This window comes from Manis javanica, chromosome 7 (genome assembly GCF_040802235.1).
Source record: "Manis javanica isolate MJ-LG chromosome 7, MJ_LKY, whole genome shotgun sequence".
In the NCBI taxonomy this organism is placed as follows: domain Eukaryota; kingdom Metazoa; phylum Chordata; class Mammalia; order Pholidota; family Manidae; genus Manis; species Manis javanica.
Window position 1 is genome coordinate 81,289,591 of NC_133162.1, and position 15,164 is coordinate 81,304,754.

Genomic DNA, 15,164 nt, shown 5'->3' on the forward strand with positions numbered 1-15,164 from the left:
GATTATGTAACCTCAAGAGATTAGTGGTGATAGCAGAAAATTAGAAAAACAATATGGCTATTTTCCCTACATCAGTTTTGACAAATCCAGTGTTTCCCCTTTTATTAAATTACTGTTATGTGTTCAACTTATGTTTTTAATTTTTCTGTGTCACAGAACCTAAATTGGTGATACGTCAGTAAAACACAAATGTTTACATTCTCTCAGTGAAAAGTATCATGTCTAAGTTCAGCACATATGGGAGCCACCACATGGACATGTAAGTATCTTGTGTGTGGCACTGTGTAGGCAGGGGAATCCAGGAACTGCAAGGCAGGCCAAGTCTCTTCTGACTCCTTCCTTCCTTCCCTCCCTTCCTTTCCTTCCTTCCCTTCCTCCCTCTCCTCCACTAAGAGTGGAAAATGAACAAATCCCAGATGACTTTTTGCTTGTTTACTCCCACTTTGTTATAAAATGCATTTTCTGAAGTTTATAGGTATTCATATTTTTTAAATGAAAAGCAGAAGTAGGTAAGAATTTGTAGTTTTAAGGGAAATTGTAGCAAAGCCAAAGTAGGGACTTTGACAGGATTAGTTGCAGGATTTTTAATTTTACAGTTATCCAAGTCAATGTAAAATTTTCTCTGACCTTTCTAATAACCCTGAAATAAATACAATATATTGCCTATAATGCTCTCTCAGTGGACATAGCACAGTGCCAAAGCAGACTCAGTGCACATGCTTTTCAGGGCACCAAACAGTGAGGTGTGAATGGACAGCTCTTCCACTGTCCTGTCTGATCCACAAATTAAACTTTGAAGACCTGGCAGAATGGAGAGATTGCATGTCCTCAAAAATCACTCTCCAAAAGATGTTTCTGTCAGCTTGTTTGTATTTTTGGCTCGAGTGTCAGGGATTCTGGCTTTTGTTTCTGCATTTCTCATTTACATTTTATGTGTAAATAACGGATACAGTGTTGCTCCTTCACTGCCATCATCTGAATTACTTCTGGGAAAAGCCTCCAGTTGTAGTCAAATCCAAAAGTAGACAAATACAGTTTTTGTCTTTACTTTTGTCTTATTTGGTCTTTCTGTAGCATTTGATACTATTCTCCATAGTCTCTCTGTTTGGAAAGCCTCCTCTGTTCTTGCCCATGACACCGCCCTGCTAGCTCTCCTTTGCTAACTCTGAGTCCTTTTCTATTCCTCATGAAGTTGGCCTTTCCTTTTGCCCAAGATATTGCATATTTCTGCTTTCACTGTGCATCCATTCTTGACCCACTGCTCTTCCCAGTCCAGCTATTTTTACTGACTGGTTTTGTGTTGTTGTTTTTAATAAAATATTTTTGAATTGGTAATATATTAATATTAAAAAAGCAAATGATACAAATGTTAAGGAAAAATTTACACTCCCATTTTCTGTATGATGCTTCCTCCAGGTAGTGTAACATTTTTCCTCCAAACTGAGATACTTTCCCTCAGAGTGAAAGAGGTTCTGTAAACAGTTATGCTGGGACAACTGGCATAGAGTGGGGGAGTCCCAGACAAATTGGAGTGTACTGGCACACTACTGTAGGTATCTGTCCCAGCCCGCGGGACGAACGTGGGGTGTAGCCGGAGACGCCTGCAGAAATGAAACAAGCAAGGGACAAAAGAACGAACAGCAAGACAGGGTGTCTGATCAAGCTGGCACAGTTTATTGTTTGCAGGCTCAATTTATACAGGTTAGCAAGGAAGGGGTGGGTCAAAAAACAATTGGCTTTTAGATGGCGCCGGTGGGAAGGTGTAGAGGGGTGATTGGGCCTTGGTTGGTGCCGGCGGGAGCAGAGGACCTGGAAGAGAAGCGGGAAGTTCGCCATTTTGTGGGTGGGGGCCTTTTGGTCTCTGGCATCTCCTCCCTTTCTGTTCTTTAGGAGGGGTTGGAGCAGCACTTAGGGTGCTTTGAGCCGCTTATCTCCTGGGTAGACGGTGCCTGTCTTAGGTTTAGAGGTCTTATACCTGGCCTCTGTTTCCAGGAGCTTGCCTCCTTTCAGAGTTGGCCTGGTAGATTCAGGGGAGCTTGCCCTAATACTGGATCGACCTATATAGGAGCTTGCCCCAGTATTAGATTGGCCCTTTTAACCAGAGGTCTTATATCTGTCCTGTATCTTTGCAGGTATATCCTCTTAATTACCCGTCATTGACTACCCGTCTAGTTGCCCAGGAACATTGTCAAGGAACAGGACAAGAAAACCTTGACGTGGCTCTTTTTTATTCCCAAGTTACTGCTGGGTCTCTCCTGGCACAAGGCTCTATATATAAGGATCTACACCTTGATCAGCTAATGCAAGGCGATGATAATGAACTTGGATAGGCTTTGCTATAAGAGAGTCGATTTGCTTTTTGATTAGCATTGTGAGTCTTTTAAAGGCCCAGGGGCTGAAGGAAAGTATTAGTATTAATCCTAGGAGCGGGCCTAAGATGGGAAGAAGGTAGGGGAGGAGTCCATTTAGTCCTGTCCAGAGAGGGTTGTTATGGAGCTCTTTCCTCTTTCTTTCGAGATCGTCTTGAAGAGTCTTTATTTTGTTCCGGACGACACCTGACTTGTTAGCGTAGAAACAGCACTTTTCCTGTAAAGCCAAACAGATGCCTCCCTGTTCTGTGGTGAGGAGGTCTAAGCCCCTACGGTTTTGTAAAACTATTTCTGCTAGAGAGTCTATTTGGTCTTGGAGATCATTAATTGTTCCTGAGAGGGCTTGGGTGTCGTTGATTAGTTGATGGGACAATTTATGATAGGAATATACAGCTATTCCTGCTCCTGCTGTTCCTGTGGCCACTGCAGTAGTAATCCCGAGGCCTACTAGGAGTGGGATAAGCTGGATGGCTCTTTTAGAGCGTGGATGCCCTGCTATATACTCAAAGCTGGGTATGGGGATAGGTTCTTCTCCTGGGATAATATCAATATCTGGGAGAAGACTGGCCTGCACACATAACCCAGTCCAATTTGTGGGTAGGGCGGTGAAGGCCAGGTTTCCTCCACAGACAAAGACTTGTCCAATAGCGGGGCAAAGAGATGAGGTATAATTAAAAACTTGGGAGCAATCTGTGAAAGAGGCAAATCCTACGTTTACATCATCACTATTATTCTGGGGCTGCTTTAGTATGCATAGGGATGTGTTAAATCCTACAGGCTGTACTCTAAGGGTGAGTTAAGAGTACAATTTTGTTCTGGCAGTGTATTGGTAGCGTTAGTGGGAATTGCGAGGGGCATAGGCGTACCAAGGGTCATGCATAGCCAGCAATTTTCAGCAAGGCTGGGGTTAGTAGCGTTTAGTGTGCTATGGGTGGCTTTTAGGATATCAGCAGTCTGAGTGTCAAGATCTATGCCACGAGACTTGGGCAAGGCTAGAGGGTGATACTCTAGGGGAGGGTATATTTCTTTGATAATTTCTTCAATTTTCTTTTGAACTTGGGATTCTCTCACTTTGTCTGTTGGTCCACCGCCATCAGATATGTGGATCAGGGTTTGGGGTGGCCAGCAAATCACCTTGCCAACTTGGCCATGACAGGAGGCTTGTGCATATTTAGAATGTCCTCGGGGGTTGCTATAATCATACTCGCCTCCAAAGGAACCAGTATAACCATTTTGTAAGATGGCTGTTAGATATTTTTTGCCATCGGCACCGGTGCACTGTTGGACAGTGCGGTAACAGGTAGAGTGTACTGCAGTGGCCTTTTGGCAGGGGTTGGGACAAGGCCCTGGTTTGCCATTAATTGTAAGTATAATTTTGGGCTTTCTTATGCATTTCCAAGACTGGGGAGTCCAACCCATTCCAGATGCAGAGATATCTGCTGTGAGGTATGCTAGTTTGTCTTGGCAGTCTACGGGTCCTCTGGTAGTAATTTGACCAGGTAAGTATTTTGTCCCTTGAGATGTTATTTGTGTATGTCCTCTCAGACTGGGCTCTAAATCTGTTATCCCTCCCTTACAATCACAAGGGCTTCCATACAACTGGGTGAGGAGTTCATCCTTACTTACAGGTCTAAATCCTCCTAGGACAACAGTGACTATTACAGTAGCGATAAGGGATTGGATAGTAGACATGATGACTTTTTAGGGTTCAATGAAAATAGGCGAGATCACTGGTAGTCTACAACTGTGCTAACAAAGGTTAGGTGGGCTTACCTTGTCCAATGATGATGAATATTTATCTTCTTCCTGAAAGGCAAGGAAAAACTGTTCTCAGGGTGGATTCTCCTCCCTGGAATGTATTGGGTTATTATTAATCTGTTTTAAAGGGGTATTAATGGGTTTGACAAGGCGCTCAGGTAACCATCAAGGTCCATTTCCCTGTGTATCATATACACAGGCATGGCCTCTACCCCAGATAAGAACTGGGTCGAGACCATGCCATTTAAAGGTTAGAGGATCTTTCCATAAGACTTCTGCAAATTGTTTTTTTGTTTCTTGGTGCCACAACCTGTCGGCGGCAGACTTGTTGTGGTTGTCTAATTGTAAAAAGTTGAGCGTGAATAGTGCATGATTAAGGAGGTTTTTTGGAGAGCTTTTTATAGGGTAAACAGTGTTGGTTTTAAGCTTATAAATTGTATTCTTTAGTGTCTGATGGGCTCGTTCGATTATTCCTTGACCTTGGGGGTTGTAAGGAATACCTATGATATGCTTGATTTGGAATTGATGGCAGAAATTTTGAAATGCTTGTGAAGTGTATCCAGGCCCATTATCTGTTTTAATAGTTTGAGGTTTACCAATAACAGTAATGCATTGGAGAACATGGGCTATGACATTTTTGGTGGCTTCGCCACTGTGGAGGGTGGCAAATATAAAACCACTGTAAGTATCAATAGTCACGTGAGTATATTTAAGAGTTCCAAACTCAGGGATATGGGTGACATCCATTTGCCAGATTTCATTAGGGAGTAGGCCTCTCGGATTAACTCCTAAATGAGGGAGGGGCAGTAAGGTTACACACCCCGGGCAGTCTTTAACAATTTGCCTAGCTTGTTCTCTGGTGAGTTTAAATAAAAGTCGAAGAGTGTGAGCATTCACATGGTGAAGAGCATGGTATTGACTAGCTTTGGTGACTGCATCGGTTGTAATGGAATATGTGAAGTGGGTATTTTTGTCTGCGAGGGCATTGCCTTGGGAGAGGGAACTAGGAAGGTCAGTGTGGGCTCGCAGATGTCCGATATAGAAAGGGGCTTGTCTGAGTAATATAAAGGTTTGGAGTTGTTGGAAGAGGGAAGCAGCGTTGGTAGAAGGTTTAATATAAGGGACTGTTTCTAGAATAGGAACTGAATATGCTATGTAGGCACTGTCGGTATACAGATTAAAAGGGATTTGGCTCAACATTTTAAAAACTTGTAAGATAGCAAATAATTCTACAAGTTGGGCTGATTTAAAGGGTGATTGAATACTGTAACTCTGTGAGTTTATAACATAGGCAGCAATACCAGAGGAGGAGCCATCAGAAAAAACTAGAGAGGCATTTTCTAAAGGAGTGGATGAGGTTATTGTTGGGAAAATAAAGGGATGTAGTCTTGAGAATTGAAGGAGTTTATCCGAGGGATAGTGATTATCGGTTTTACCTTGGAAAGAAGCAAGGGATATAATCCAGTCATCTACATTCTGGGACAGCCAATCTGTTCTTTTGTGTAAGGCATGATAAGCTGATCAGGGTCTCTGCCAACATGCTGGTGGCTTTTTTCTCTGCCTATTTTTATAATCTTTGCAACTAGTGAGGGGTATGTGATAAGAGCTTTAGGTGGGGAGGAGGGCAAATGGATCCATAACAAAGGATTATTTTGCCATAAAACTCCAGTAGGGGTATGTGGCGTATTGCAGATGATGAGAGCGAAGGGCCTGTCATAGGATAGGAACGTAATTTGTTGTTGTTGTATAGCTGTTTCAACAATGTTTAAAGTTTCTTTTGCCTCAGTGGATAGTTTCCGAGGGGATGAGGGATTGGGGTCCCCTTGTAGTATATCAAAAAGAGGTTTTAACTCTCCAGTGGTTAATTTAAGATAGGGTCTGAGCCAATTAATGTCTCCCAAGAACTTTTGGAAATCATTCAGTGTTTGTAAGTGTGATGTCTTTAATTGGATCTTCTGGGTAGTGATTTTGTTTGAAGTTAATTCAAAGCCAAGGTAGTAATAGGGATCTGTTAATTGAATTTTGTTTGGAGCAATTTGGGGACCGAAAAAGGTGAGATGGGTGGTCAATTCTTGGCTACATTCTAAGACTTCAGAGTTGGATGCTCCAGCCAGGAGGATATCATCCATATAATGAATGATATAGATGGAAGGCCACTGGGGTCTGAGGGGATCCATGGCTTGGGCTACAAATTTTTGACACAGTGTGGGGCTGTTTGCCATACCTTGAGGGAGTACTTTCCACTGGTAGCGATGCATTGGCCCTTTAAAATTGGTGACGGGAATACTAAACGCAAAGCGTTCTCTATCTTGGGGATGGAGTGGAATGGTAAAGAAACAATCTTTAAGATCAATAATGATCTTGAAATAATTAGCTGGGATGGCTATTGGAGAGGGGAGACCAGGTTGAAGGGCTCCCATCGAGAACATGGTTTTGTTGATTTCTCTGAGGTCTTGGAGGAGTCTCGGAGTCTCCATGTTCCTGATTTTTTTACAGGAGTGTTCCAAGGAGAGGTGGTGGGTTCTAAGTGTCCAGCAGCTAATTGTTCCTGTACTAACTTGGTGGCTGCTGTAAGTTTTTCTTGAGTTAAAGGCCATTGATCTACCCAGACAGGAGAGTCTGATTTCCATTTTATTTTGTCTGTGTGGGGTACAGGAAAGTCAGTGGCCATCACGGAAAATTTTTATTCCCTACTCCTGAACGGTCATTCTTGGGTATGACAGTAAGAGGTTCTTTTATACCTTGGCTATTTCTTCCTAGGCCCTGGCCGGGCAGATAGCCTTGGTTAAGCATTTGTCGGGTGATTATATCATTCAGGCTAGCCATGACAAGTTTCAATTGAGATAAAATGTCACATCCCCATAAATTAATGGGTAACCCAGCTACTATATAAGGTTGGACTTGTCCTGAATTTCCTTCTTTATCTTTCCAGATTAAAATCTTAGAACTTTGGGGTTAGTGGATTGACCAATGCCTTTGAGATGGGTTACAGATGTACTATAGGGCCAACTAGGAGGCCACTGTTGGGCTGATATCACTGTAGCATCTGCTCCTGTATCAACTAATCCTTCAAAGGATTTGCCATCTAATTGTAGGGTTAACAACGGCCTTTCGGTGGTGATTTGTTGTACCCAATAGGCATCAGAAGAGCCAAAGGCAGCATTTGATCTGGAATTTGTATTACAACTTTTATATGTTGACTCTAAAGGGAGTAGCAGGAGTTGGGCTATTCGCTCTCCTTTAGATATGGATATCGGGCCCATTGGAGCAGAGGCTAGGAGGGTGATTTGTCCTGTATAATCATTATCAACAACTCCTGGTATAATATGGAGGCCAACTAATGCAGGGCTTTTTCGTCCTAGAGTTAGACCAAAGGTGCTGGAGGGTAAGGGCCCATAGGTTTCTGTAGGGAGCAGCTGGATACCTTGGTCGGGTATTAATATTGTGTTGGTGGCGGAACAGAGGTCCAATCTTGTGCTTTTTGGGGTGGCACGGGAGGGAGAACTGATGTCTGCGCAGAGAGGTTTCGCTGCTGTTGGGCTTGGGGAATGAACCTGATAGCCCCTTGGTTCGTGCTCGGTGATGGGGCCAGGGGCTGGCCCCTCTGGGAGTTTCCCTGGAGTGGTGGGAGGGGTGTGCCTTCAATAGTTGTCTTAGAACGGCATTCTTTAGCCCAATGTAAACTGCGCCAGCATGGAGGGCAAACAGTTTTTGGGGGAGTGCGAGACAGGTGAGGCTGGGTCCCTGTCGGACACTGGCGGGCGAAGTGTCCTGGTTGCTTGCAATTAAAGCAAGTTTTTTGTTTATTGTTATCTATTTTGATGTCTTTTAGTGCCATTCCTATGGCTAATCCAATTGCGTGAGAGGTTCCTATGCCTGAGCAAAGTTTAGTATAATCAGAGAGACTGCCAGAACGGTGAGGTCTTATGGTTTCTTGACAGGTTGGGTTAGCATTTTCATAAGCTAGGTGTTTAACAAAGGCACTTTCTATTTCTCCTCCCCCGACTAGTCGCTCAGCAGCGTCTGTTAGGCGACTAATGAAGTCGCTGTAAGGCTCGTCAGGACCTTGGCGGATTTTTGCTAGGGAGGTAGTAGCGGAGCCTTTAGGAGGAAGGCGCTGCCAAGCCGTAAGGGCTGCGTTTTGGACCTGAGCTAAAAGGCCTGGGGGGAAGGCTGCTTGGGCTTCATTTGTTTCATAGGGGCTTTGCCCAAGCAGTTTATCTCTTGTCCATGAGCGTGAAGTTTTACTTTCACTATTGCGCTGCACAGTCTCACGGCAATTTTCTACAAAGTCAGTACGCCAGTACAAAGTCATACTCTCCTCCTGACAAGGCGGCTCGAGCTAGGGAAAGCCAGTCATTAGGAGTTAGCCATCGATCGCTCAGGTTTTCAATTAAGGCTAATGTAAAAGGAGCTGTGGGGCCATAATTGGTAACAGCTGTTTTTAAGTCTTTTAGGTGTTTAAGGTTAAGGCGGTGATATTTTTGGGCTTTAGCTGGATTTTCTATATGATTACCAGACTCTTCATTGTCTGAGGGCTCTCCCTCAGAATTCTGTTCTTGGTCTGGAGTATCTGGGTCTTGGGAGTCTGGGGCGTTCTCGTCCTTGCTCTCTTCTCTGACTTCTGGGGGGGTTTCTGGGTGGCGACCGCGGGTGAGTGGGTGACCGCGAGTGACTGGGAAGGCTAGGATTGGGCTTTTAGGTTTCACTTTCTTTATGGGTTTTTTTGGGGAGTAAGGGAGTCTGCATGGGGTTTAATGATGTTAGTTCGGCGTCAAGGGCTTTAATCTCTTTAATGAGCTGAACATGTTCACATTTTTGTTGCAAAATTTCTTTAAGTGAAGAGACTTCTTTGGTTAGAGAAATTTTTGCTTGTCGGATGGGGTGAGATGAAAGGGGGAAGTTGTGAGATGACTCTAGATCAGGGATTTGAAATATAGGAACACATTGAGGGGAAATAGGTTTATATGGAGGGGGTCTGAAGCTTCTATTAGTGGCACTATGAAGGGCTGGCACCATAAAGCGCCAGGGCTCTTCATCTTCATGGTAATGGACGGCTTGTTTTTCTAAGGGCTCTTCATTTCTTAGATTTAAATGATCTGTTTGGTGTCTTAAAGACATGAGCGTAGGATAGATATTTGGGATTTTACGAGGATCAGGTTTATCGTGGGTGTCTGGAGATTTTATATTAGGTTGAAGTTTAGGAGATTCTTTAAAAGGAGCGGTGGGGTCTTCAGGGATATCTACGGCTACTGAAGGACAGGCAGAGGGTGGTCGGGAGTTTTCCTTAAGGGCTGTTTCTCCTGTTTTACTTATATCTTTAATGTCAGGATCTTGAGAATGAACCTCAAGGATGTCGTGAATAAGGTTCCAGTAAGAAAATGCTGAAACAGGAACCTTTTCAGGGCCAAAGGTCTGATAAAAGTCTTGGAGGGCGTCACCAACTCTCTTCCAACGTTTATGATCGACAGTGCCTTCGAGGGGAAACCAGGGGCAAGTCTCATGAATAAAGGAAAAAAATTGTCTAAGATCTTTTCTTTTAACCCTTACACCTCGTGTCCTGAGGGACTCCTTGAGTCCGCTAAGAAATACCTCATGGAAGTTCAGTGAGTTGCCCATTAGGATGGCTGGGATTTCTGCTCTATATAAGTTGGAATTATACTAATGCAGCTGCGACTACGCCAATGTACTGAACTACTGGAGGTACTCTCATCAGCTCAGGTGAGCCCTTGCTTATGTAGGACGGCTGGCAAGTATAATCCGCCTGCTCAGACCCTCTAGGGCAGGGATTCTGTAGTCAGAGTCCCTTGTGCAGGCCCTAGAGGTGAACGACCGTTAGCCCGAAGTAAGCACAAGGTTTTCAGAGAGGAACGACCAGAGGACAAAACAAGGAATAAATCGCGGCAGCAAACTAGAGGGAGGGGATCAGTGAGAACTCACAAGAGGTATTTAAGATGCTTGCTTGGGTGATGCGTCTACTCACCTCTCCGGGATCTGTATTACGGACGGGTGAGCTGCAGTGATCCTCAATGCAGAGTCGACATCAGGTGAATACCCGTGTGATGACTCAAAAGAATGCCTGGCCAGGGCTTACGAGCAGACGTTTCGGCAGGAGTCCCGGGGCCCCACGTTGAGCGCCAGTTGTCCCGGCCCGCGGGACGAACGTGGGGTGTAGCCGGAGATGCCTGCAGAAATGAAACAAGCAAGGGACACAAAGAACGACCAGCAAGACAGGGTGTCTGATCAAGCTGGCACAGTTTATTGTTTGCAGGCTCAATTTATACAGGTTAGCAAGGAAGGGGCGGGTCAAAAAACAATTGGCTTTTAGATGGCGCCGGTGGGAAGGTGTAGAGGGGTGATTGGGCCTTGGTTGGTGCCAGCGGGAGCAGAGGACCCGGAAGAGAAGCGGGAAGTTCACCATTTTGTGGGTGGGGGCCTTTGGTCTCCTTCAGGTATCCATAATTTCTAGTTTCTTGTTTGTCCCCCCAGTGTTAATTCAGTTAAAATGTGTGCCCCATCCCCTTATTTAAAAGGAAATCCATTACCCTAAGGGTTTCTCATACTTAGAGGCACCTGTACATCACTGGCATCTTGTTAAAATGCAGATTTTGGTTTAGTAACTCTGAGTGGAGCCCTGGATTCTGTATTTCTAATAAGCTACCAGATGAAGGCATAAAATTACAAAGAAAAAGAAAAATATTTGCAGATGAGTGATTACATTCATAGGATGTTTTGTAAAGACATTCTGACGTTAAAAGTTACGTGGAAAAGCAAACTAGAATAACTAATATGATTTTGTAAAAGAAAAGTAAAGATAGAAGAAACACATTACCTAATTTAAGGTTTACTGTACAGTTACAGTGACCCAGTATAGTAGAGAGTCCAGAAATATATAGTGAGTATATGAGGGTTCCCCAGCTCCCTGGAATTGAGTTGATCTAATCTGCATTGTTTCCACACCTCTTGTAAAATCTTTGACAATACAATGTTTATAATTCATCTAGTTTAAAAAAAATTATATAGGTTCCTCCCCCACCCCCCATTTGTTGAAGAAGGAGCATTGGCCTACTGAAACACACCAACTATATAATTTTGGGGAGTGGAATTCCCTGTGTACTTCATTTGAAATAATGTGATTCCTTAAAATAAAATTATAGTGAATAAGAAGTTCTAAGCTGATAAATGAATTATAAATAATACTTGTTATTATACAAGGGTAATAATTCTTTAGCTAGTATAGAAAAACCAGTTCCATAGTTGTGCTTGTGAATCAACTACACTCTTATTTATGGGCTTGGAAATTTTCAGAATGATTGATGACCTGTTATGTTAAGATTAACTGTTAATATAATTCAAAATCCTTTTATTACATATAACACTGTTCTGTATTCAATAATTAAGGAGTAATGCTAGTTATAGGGATGGAAAACACTCCTGAGAATCTATCATTTAGGAACCAAAGTTTGATAATTTAACAAGGTAGATTACTAACATTACCATCATCATATGGTCAATTTGAAATACCAAATTAATGCCAAAAGCAAAATATCAATTCTAAAGAATAAATATGCTAGAATAAAAATTAATGGCAAAAGCAAAATATCAATTCTAAATAATAAATATGCTACAATGAATATAGATTTATGTTAAGATGCATCCCCTCCAACGTAAAATTATTTTTATGGGAAGACTAGTATTAGAATATGTGGGTATTTACGCACACGTGCTGTTTGTAGACAGAACATATCTTTTGTTGTTAGAGTAGAAAGAATAGTGAAATTAACATATATATATTTGTTACCTAAACACTTAAGATTTTGCTATATTTGCTTTAGTTTTACATAAGTTTGAATATGTCAGAAGAGCATGTCTAAAAATTAAGTATGTTTTCTACAGTGCATTTCACAATGTGTACCATTGTCACGACTAATCAAAGTAACAATTCCTTAATATCACTAATAAACAGTTTGTTTTAGTAAGTAAAAATCACCCTATTTGTCCCCAAAATGTCTTTTGCAGCTGATTTTTGTGAGGTCCAATCGAGAACCACTCTGCACCTCGTTTTTGTGTCAGCAGTCGCCATCTGATCTAAGGTCTGGGGGCTCACAGAAAACCTGGGCGCAGGTCCCGGAGCCTGAACTCTGGAGCACCCTGCGCGCGGGAGCAAAGGTCTGTGGGCCGCCGGGGCCGGGCGGTGGAGGGCCCGTAGGCTCCTTCTGTGCCTGCGCACATCAGCTCTGCCTCGGTAAGCTGCTCCAAGCTCCAACCTCATGTGAGATGCGGTTTCCGGGCTTGCGGCCTAGGCGGTCTTCCTCGGCTAAGGGCAGAGCGGCTAGCCGAAGGATGGCAGGGAGGGCGGGGATAGGGACGGTGGAGCAGGGGAGCCCGCAGCCCGCGGGACCACGTGAGCCTGTGGGGGTGGGGCGCCTCGACCTGGCCTGGGAAGGGGGTGCTGGGCGGAGGACGCAGATCTCGTAACCCTTAAGGGGCGCAGAGCAGGGTTTAGGTCCCATCGCCGATACCGAGCAAGTCTGGAAATGACTGGCTGCATGAGTTTCAGTTTAAACCTCTGCAGAGTGAGATATTGGTAATGTCTGAGACTCGTGCTGGTTCTTTCCTAATTAAGGTATATGTGTACCTGGGTTTATTTCCGGCAGAGTTGTTTAATGTGGGCAACCACTTTAGTGGGTTTACCTGTCTCTGTGTCAAGAGAGGAAAATTGAGACTAAGGGCAAGTGATTTACCGGAGACCACACAGCCAGCACTGATGGGAAATTAGTTTCAATTTGTTTTTCTGCACCCCTGTGCTCGTTTTAATAAACCAACCTAACCCCAAACCCAGCATTGTCTTTCACAGCATGGAGCACTGACGTGTCTTGGTATGGGACTGAATCCTTTTTTTGACTCTCGTATTTCTGGGATTCTTGATCCTTCTAGCACTTGGGCCAGGCAGGATAATTCCTGGACAAGTCTGCTCTGTCCAGTCTTGGTCTATGGAAGCCTGATTTTGAGTTCATAGATAGCCCAGCCCTTGATTCTTTTTTGAGGGCTATTAAAAATTTTATTAAGGTGTCATTGATATACACTCTTATGAGGGTTTCACAAGAAGAACAATGTGCTTATTACATTCACCCTTATTATCGAGGCTCCCCCATGCCCCATTGCAGTCACTGTCCATCAGTGTAGTAAGATGATAAGGGGTCCTTAATTTGTTTTCTTTGAGCTATACTGTTTTCCCTGTGATCCCCCACACACACACCATGTGTACTAATCATCATACCCCACAATCCCCTTCTTCCTACCTCCCCATTCCTCCTTTGTGGTAACCACTAGACCCTTCTTGGAGTCTGTGAGTCTGCTGCTATTTTGTTTCTTCAGTTTTTCTTCGTTGTTATAATCCACAAATGAGGAAATCATTTGGTATTTGCCTTTGCCTGCCTGACTTATTTCACTGAGCATAATATCCTCCAGCTCCATCCATGTTGTTGCAAATGGTAGGATTTGTTTTTATGCCAGACCTTGATTCTTGGGGAAGGTATGTCCTATGAGAGTCAGATTGGGGGCCCCTGTTTGAAAGTCCCAAGGGCATTTAATTTGTCCCCTTGGCCCAGGTCCAGTCTCCTTGGAACAAAGGAGCTCTTGAGGTAAGGAGCAGTAGTCAGGAAACCCCACCTGGATGATCACCCCTGGACCTGAGACCTTCCACCAGACTCAGAGATGGAAAAGTCGGGGGGAAAACTGTATCTTAGAACTTCAGGGACAGAAGGAATTCTTCCTCCTGCCCAGAAGGAGCAGTGGCTGGGTGATTTCACCACAGCCAGAAGCCATGACATGGTATCTGGAGATAAACTTTCAGAACTGAGATGAGACTGGCAGCATGAGCAGGGGGTGCTTCCTGTGAGGCTTTCTGAGGACACCGTACAGGAGAAGGGATCACCTGCCATAGGAGGAGGCCACCCCTCCTGGTCACCCTCATCAGCCCTACTCCCTTCACACTGCACTCACCCTCTGCACAACCTGGAGTGATGCACTTTCCATATTGAGGGTAGAAAACCAAATAACTAATAAAGAGAATTTGAAATCTTTAAATTTTGCCTTTAAGAAGTGAAAAAAGAGAGGGGGAATTAGAAAATAAGTGACTTGTTTAGAATCATGTAATTTACTCATGGCATGCCCGGAGAACTCACTGCTGTCTACCCTTAATTAATCCATGTCAAGTTTTTTATGAAAAGATCCTTTTAAGAATAACAAAGTACCCATCCCTTTCTGCTGGTGGTTGATGAGGATTTTGTAACTTATGTGCAAAAAGGAGGAATATAGAGAAACAATGTAGCTAGACTTTGTATTTTATTTATTCAGTGTAGGTTTAATGAAGACACAGTCTTCTGTGTATTGTACTTCATTTCATTAGTCCTCTGTTTTTAAATTATCTCTTAGTTACTGGGAGGGGAAGATAAATTCTTTATAAACTAGGAGGAAATGTTTATATCAGGCAGTGAAAAATTGGATTCCAAGCTCGCTGTGGCCTGCCAGAGCACAGGCATGTGGCTGCTGCTCCAGAGGTCTGTGCTGCCTTTCTAAGAGTTGAGGAACTTAGGCCCACAGAGGCCTTGCATGCAGCTGCTGTGTGTGAAGCTTGGGAGGCAGGGGAGTCTGAGAGCTGCTCAGCAGGCCCAGCAACCTCACTGTCTTTCCTCCTTCCCCAGCTGTACCTTCACTGTTCTCTGCAGTTTTCCAAGAGCAACAGGAAATGAACAAATCATAGGTGAGTTGTTTATTCCCACTTTGTTTTACAGTGAACTTCGTGAGATTTGTAAGGGAACAGAAATTAAAACAGGAAAATAAAAATAGATGAAAATCGACATTAGAGAAACTATAGAATATCACATCAATAGCTGAGTAAAGTCAGCATATAGATATGTAGGCAGGGTTCTGTAATGTCCCCAAGTTATCAGTTGAGCTATAAGTTTGCCTCTGGTGTTTCGGACAGCAAAGGAGAGCACAGAGGAGAGAGTATTTTAGGGCACTAAAAACTTT

General features: G+C 43.6%; 1 long non-coding RNA gene across 1 annotated transcript; it reads right to left on the reverse strand.

Annotated features, from left to right (window-relative positions):
• Nucleotides 1-270: 270 nt before the first annotated feature.
• Nucleotides 271-12,138, reverse strand: LOC140850450 (uncharacterized). Its single transcript, XR_012133303.1, has 3 exons — nucleotides 10,111-12,138; nucleotides 4,143-4,175; nucleotides 271-2,586 (listed from the first exon to the last, which is right to left on the reverse strand). It is a non-coding gene; the product is annotated as an uncharacterized lncRNA (long non-coding RNA).
• Between the last annotated feature and the right edge of the window lie 3,026 nt (nucleotides 12,139-15,164).